We start from the raw sequence: 7,120 nt of genomic DNA on the forward strand, positions 1-7,120 counted from the left end.
GAATCCAGGAGTTTGAAGCTGTGATATCACACCACCGCACTCTAGGCTAGGGGACAGAACAAGACCCCATCTTAAACACAAAACAAAACAAAAACAAAAAAACACTTCACCAAGGATATATTAATGTCTAATAAGCATATGAAAAGCTATTCAACATTATTAATGCAGTTCATTGTACATAAACTATAACTCAAAAAAGCTTTAAAATGTAAAACTTATTGGTTATCTTTAGAAATTATTAGGGAATCAAAAAAAGAAAGAATCAAGCAATTGTCTAGTCTTTCTTATGTGAATTGTGCTTCCATAGTCATAAATGCAGAAGGAATAATAGAATTAGAAAAGCACCATTGGGGAATCCTCAATAAAAATAATAGGTTTAGACCAAGATAATCAATGGCTGCTAAAACATTAGGTTAGAGGCTGGTGAAGGATTTTTTAATGGATGGATTCAGCCAACCATGCTGATGAAGGACTAGAGGCTGATGAAGGATTTTATAATGGATGGATTTGGCTGACCATGCTGAAATCATCAATCAAAAGTAATATTTCTAAATGTGGGACAACCAGACATTATGTACTTTCTTTTGTAATGCAATAGCACACAGTACCATCTAGAATATATTTTAGGGGGAAAATAATCTGAATATTATAAAGCTTCTAGATATAATTGCCATGAGGGATTGAAGAACATGGGGCTGAAGAAAACCTTGAGCACATAATTAGCCAAAATCTGTGGGAAATTCTAAAGGTCAACAAAGAAATGTCATAAAGAGGGGTGGAAAGAGAGGGAGTTGGAATAGATTAAAAGAGACTTAAAGGATACACCAATCAAATGCCAAGTACAGCCCATGTTTGGATCTTGATTCAAACAAACCAACTGTAAAAATATTTTTCAGAGATATAGGTAGCAATTTGAATGCAGATGACATATGAGATCAAGCTAAGTAATTATGATTACTCTTGTTGGGTGTAATAATGATACTGTGGTTATGCTTTTTTAAAAAAGTGATTAGCTGTTGAGTATATACGCTGAAGTGTTGACAGGTTAAATTAAACCATATCTAGGATTTCCTTTAAAATATTCCAGGGGTAAGGGGTGAATGTTGTGGGAAGGATATAGAAGAAACAATGTTGACCATTCTTTAAAGTGGAAACACGGGGGTTAACTATACTGTTCTCTCTACTTTTGTGTATGTTTGAAATTTTCCATAATAAAGAATTGGGCTTTGGTTTTGTTTTGTTGAATTTTAAATGAGCTTGTTTCTACAGATCACAGCCCTCTGGCTGTGTTCTGACCTACTGAGAGTTCAACAGGACTCCCTCCCTTCACCCATATGGAGGCCACACACTCAATATCTGTAGGGTACAAATGACTGAAATGAGTCTGGGATAAAGAAAACAGCAAAGCAAGCCAGTGAATCATGGCAGCTGGCACCTACCTCTGTGTTGGAGACTAATGGAGAGTGACAGGGACCGTGGCAAACCAAAAACCACATACACATCCAAGTTGGGCAGTCAGTCTTGCCATGTAGGAATAAGGGCCCCAGATGGCCCAGTTTCTGACTTGTTTTTTTTTTTTTTTTTTTTTTGAGACAAGGTCTCACTCTGTCTCCCAGGCTGGAATACAGTGGTGTGATCTCGGCTCACTGCAACCTCTGCCTCCCAGGTTCAAGAGATTCTCCTGCCTCAGCTCCCCTGAGTAGCTGGGACTACAGGCATGGCTAATTTTTGTATTTTTAGTAGAGATGGGGTTTCGCCATGTTGGCCAGGCTGGTCTTGAACTCCTGACCTCAGGTGATCCACCCACCTCGGCCTCCCAAAGTGCTGGGATTACAGGCGTGAGGCACCGCACCCAGCTGGGACTTTTCATTAGAAACTGAAAATCTCGGCGTTTCTGTGAAATCCCCGAATATGTAGGCAAATGATTTTTTTTTTTAACGTCAGCACTTTGCAAGTTAGTGCTGGAAGGCCAGACAAAATCTGTCTGCAGGGTAGATTTGTTCCACAGATGGCTGTTTTGTGATCCCTGACACCACACCATGTAATGCATTATATAGTAATGCATTAATAATCGGTTGACATTCTTAGCAGTTGGGTCACACTGCTGCCACAACCAAGGTTGCACACATCTGAAATCTCCAGATCTTTCACATGCAAACAGCTGTCAAGCCAGGCATCCTCACGCATGGCACTTTGAACTGAACATAGACTTACAATTATCTCTATGAAAATTGCATCTTGTCATTTGTCAGAAACATTTGTCTCTGGACTGGCTCCACTCTTCTTCCAAATTCTACTGAATCTGCACTCCTTTCAGGCTGTGTCACCCCCAGCTCTGATGAGCCCGTCTTCATCCAAGCATTCTACAAAGCCAAGGTCAGCCTGGGTTACATCAGGTTTCTCTCCTGCTGGGGCCTGGGGCTGTTCAGTTGTCACTTCAAGCTTCCTTCCCAGTTTGGTCACTTCGTACTTACCCACTTCCTTCTTGAAGCCACTACACAGTATAGTCAGGCCTAAGCCAGTGGTCTGATGCTAATAAAAATGTCATAATACTTTGTGGTTTTTAAAGCATTTTCCTGTATTCTGACCTGATTTTTTTTTAATTTTTTTAAATTGAGACAGAGTCACTCAGGCTGGAGTGCAGTGGTGTAATCTCAGCTCACTGCAGCCTCGACCTCTTGGGCTCAGGTGAGCCTCCAACCTCAGCCTCCCAAGTAGCTGAGACTACAGGTGTGCCTCACCACGCTGGGTTAATTTATGTATTTTTCGTAGAGACAGGGTTCCCCATGTTGCCCAGGCTGGTCTTGAACTCCTGGGCTCAAGCAATCCTTCTGCCTCAGCCTCCCAAAGTGTTAGAATTACGGTGTGAGCCACCATGCCCTGCTGACTTGATTTTTATCACCCACTACAACCTTACAAAATTCTATCAACATCACTTTAAGACATTGGACCACAAATAGGTTCATAGTATGTTTGTTGTTTATGGCCTAATCAATTTCTTAGTTGAAGATTTCTAAATTAAGGAAAGAACAACTAGTTTAGCTTCCTTCCAACCCTACCATCTTAACAGAGAAACAGTTGACAAAGCCACTGCCATTCCAGCAGTAACCAGCAGGGACAGAAACAATATTGAAGAATGTTCTAACCATAAGAGTTGTTGGAAAATGGAATAGGCTGCCTTGAGAGGAACTGAAATTCTGATGCTTGCAGTTTTCAAATAGGAGCCGGGGTTTTGTGGAAGGAATTTCTCTGTGATAGGAGGTTGACAGAATGATCTCTCATTCATTTATTGTTGTCTGTTTGGGATCTTGCTTTGAGCTGAGCTCTGAGAAGTACCTAAGAGACTCCTGGTGGTCAGTGAGTTACCTGTGAAGGTTAGAAACCTGCACTTACCGAGTCTGATCACTTTTCTGCTTTGTGCATTTTAAAATTAATCACCTCTTACAAAGCAGTTTTTGGCAAATTTCCTTTTGAAAATGCCAACCCTTTCTCCATTATTAAAAAATGGAAAGAATCGATACGATGGACTATTAGTCATAAAAAGACATGAAGCAGTGATATATGGTACAATATGGATGAATCTTGAAAACATTATAAAGTGAAAAAGCCAATTACAAAAGACCACATGCTGTATAATTCCATTCGTAGGAAAGTCCAGGCTAGGGAAATCTACAGAGACAAAAAGTGGCTTTGTGATTGCTTAGGGCTGGTGGGGGAACAGGATGGAAGATGGGAGGGTGAGAACTAGCCTTGAGGTGATGAAAGTGTTTGAAAATTGACTGTGGTGATGATTGTACTTACCTGTTAACATACTAAACTCCATTGAACTGTACACTCTAAAATGGGCGAGTTGTATGGTATAGGAATTATATCCCACTAAAGCTGTTGGGTTGTTTTTTGTTTTTGTTTTTGTTTTTTTAAGAAAGGAAGCAATTTTTTTTTTTTTTTGATACGGAGTCTCGCTCTGTCGCCCAGACTGGAGTGCAGTGGCACGATCTCGGCTCACAGAAACCTCCACCTCCCGGGTTCAAGCAATTCTCCTGCCTGAGCCTCCCAAGTAGCTGGGATTACAGGCACACGCCACCACGCCTGGCTAATTTTTTGTATTTTTAGTAGAGGCAGGGTTTCACAGTGTTAGCCAGGATGGTCTCCTGACCTCGTGATCCGCCTACCTTGGCCTCCCAGAGTGCTGGGATTACAGACATGAGCCACCGCGCTAGACCGCAAGGTTTTTGTTTTTGTTTTTGTTTTTAGACAGGTCTGGCCCAGGCTGGAGTGCAGTGGTGCCATCTCAGCTCACCACAACCTCCGTCTCTCGAATTCAAGAGATCCTCCCACCTCAGCCTCCCGAGTAGCTGGGATTACAGGTATGTGCCACCATACCCGGCTAATTTTTGTATTTTTAGTAGATACGGGGTTTCACCCTGATGGCCAGGCTGGTCTTAAACTCCTGGGTCATAACAACAACAACAAAAAAATCCACCCACATTGGCCCCCCAAAGAGCCAGGATTACAGGCGTGAGCCACCGCACCTATATTATTATTATTATTATCATTATTATTATTAAATAGATAGAGATTTTATTTGTTTCCAAGCCTGGGCTGCATTTCCACAGGGCACCCACCCCATGCCTCTGAGGATGTCTGTGAGCCAGAGGCGACCTCCCCGGGGTTGGCGAGGAACCCGGCGCCGGGACGAGGGGAAGTGGGCGGCCCTTCCCACATTCCAGTTGGCACAAGGTTCCTGTTCTGCATCTGGGGGCTGGGTGGGTGAGAGCAACCGAAGTCTGGGCTAGCGGAGGAGATAGACAAGAGCTCCGCCCTCCATCCACTTCTCTGAACGTTTTAGGTCTTGCTTTTTACCACTCGCGGGGTAATATTTGCACCCAAAATCTAGCAACGATCCCATCCATGAAAACAGCTGAAAATCTCCCCTTTGAAAGAACACGTCCGGGAGTCTTTCCATCCCTTAACTACGCTTGTGCCCGCTTTGCCCACCCCCCTGGGGATGTGGAGCAGGGCGCATCCGCCCACAACTTGGCCTGATTTCCCGGCCCCCGGGAGGAATTCTGAACCAGGATTTGTGACGTGCCACTAGGAGAAGGGGCACAGGATGGGGAGGGGAACTCTCCGAGCACATTCCCCAAACTGCAAAACTGCCCAGGGACGGCTGGGCGCCTGGGTTGAGAAGGGCCCGCAGTCTATTGGTCTCTGCAGACAGAAGCTAGAGGGAAGAACTCATCACGAGTTACAAGGGCGGAAAACAGCCGCCCCACATCTCTCCACAGCTCCCCGGACGCCCCGCGCTGGGCCTCGGGCCCTAACGCCTGGGAGTGGTCGGCGGTGCTTGGGCGCCGCCAGGGGGCGAGACGCAGAGGCCCGGCCCTGGGCCTCATCTCGGCACCGGGAGCTCCGGTTCACACTGTAGAGTGAAGTGCCCAAAATATTCGATCCCCACGGCCAGCTAGGGACCCCGCCACAATGGAGCGTCTCGCCACCTCCATCCGCCCTCCCGTGGTCCGAGACTAAGTGCAGTTGCACGACCCGCCTAAGAAGAGCACTAGAAGGACGCAGTGGGTGGATGTCCGGGTTCGAGCGTCTGGATGTCGCGCGGTGGCAACAAGTAGCTCGGAAAACGGGCACTGAGAGTCCACTGCGAGCTGCTTCCTGCTTGCGGCCAATGGGGACGTGCGACACAGCAATTAGAGACAAGAGCGAAGTCTAAAGAGAGACTAACTCCTTCCTTCTGGCAAGGAGATTCACAAAAGGGGTTGCAGACATCCAAAAGGGTCGTGCTCCAGGTGAGGCTCGAACTCACAACCTCGGCATTGCTCTGCATGTACTGCTGTATAAGTACCGCGCGCTAACCGATTGCGCCACTGGAGCTCCGCTGAATGCGCCTCGCGATGGCTCTATCAGGGCGCACTGGCGCCCGCGGCGGGCCTCGGCGGAGCATGCGCGTTCGCGGCGCGAGCCAAGGCCCGCGCCTACTGCGACTTCGCGCCGAGCTCTCGGCTGTTTCCCGGCGGAGCAAGCAGGGGAAGCCTGCGAGTGTCGCCCTCGGGAATGGAGGGGCCGCCTAGCCTGGCCGTGACGGGAGGGCCACGGGGGCCCTGCAAAGAGCGCAGCGCGCAGCCCCGGGCCTCGCCGTAGGAGGAGCGGCCCCAGCGCCTGCGGCCGGAAAACCCCCTCTATGGGCTTCGCGTCCCGGAGCTGGCCCGCGAGGGGCAGGGCCCAGGCCCGGGGAGCGGCAGGCGGTCCTCGCCGCGGTGGTGACGCGGGCCGGGGGTGGGGCTGGGGATGAGCCGGGCGGCCTTGCTCCCGCGCCCCGGGGAGGCCCGACCCGACTCCCCGCGGGGCCCCCGGAAGGAGCGCGTCCGGAGCCCCCCAGTGGCGGCTGTCAGGCGGCGCCCCGGCTGGGCGAGGCCAGCGCCGGGGACGGCACGCGGCTGTGGCTTGGCGCCTGGTTTGACTCGCCAGGTTCCCGCGGCTCTTGGGCCCTCCAGGCAGGAGGCGGGGCCCCGAAACCTGGCCAGGCCACCCCAAGCAAGGGACGCGGACATAGCTCGGGCTTTGGAGAAGTTGCAGCCCAAACCCTGCGTGTTTTGTTGGGCCACAAAATGTTTGGTGTTAAAACTAATTTCCAGTATTTAAAGTCAGGAGATCTCACACAAATATCTAGATATCCATTTAAAAACAAAACAAAATCTAAACACTTCACCCAAGGCTGAGTTATGACTGTTCTGGGCCGTAGGCACTTTTGTCTTCGTAGGCTCCTGTCCTCCATTTAAAAAAAAAAGTTTTGAAAAATTATATTTTACCACTGTGATGATATAAAAATGAATGTAATTCAAACTGAATTTATTGCTATATTAATTATTACTATTTTTTCATTTGTTATTACTATATTTGTTTTCTTCTCATTTCAAAAGAAATCAACATTTAAATGTTTTTTTCTGGTCTAGGCACTGTGCCTGTTGAACCTAATTGATAAGCCTGCCAGGAACCTGGTCCTCCAGGGAAGGTAGCAGGCACCTCCCGAGTGCCCGCAACCTCCCGAGTGCCCACCACCCCGTCTCTTCCTTCAGGCTTGTCTCACTCATCTTCATGGTCTCTGAGC

General features: G+C 48.0%; 1 non-coding gene across 1 annotated transcript; it reads right to left on the minus strand.

Annotated features, from left to right (window-relative positions):
- Nucleotides 1-5,793: 5,793 nt before the first annotated feature.
- On the minus strand, nucleotides 5,794-5,886 carry TRNAI-UAU. Its single transcript is given in 2 exon segments — nucleotides 5,794-5,829; nucleotides 5,849-5,886. It is a non-coding gene; the product is annotated as a tRNA-Ile (tRNA).
- Between the last annotated feature and the right edge of the window lie 1,234 nt (nucleotides 5,887-7,120).

Source organism: Trachypithecus francoisi, unplaced genomic scaffold (assembly GCF_009764315.1).
Source record: "Trachypithecus francoisi isolate TF-2019V2 unplaced genomic scaffold, Tfra_2.0 Lachesis_group17, whole genome shotgun sequence".
In the NCBI taxonomy this organism is placed as follows: Eukaryota; Metazoa; Chordata; class Mammalia; order Primates; family Cercopithecidae; genus Trachypithecus; species Trachypithecus francoisi.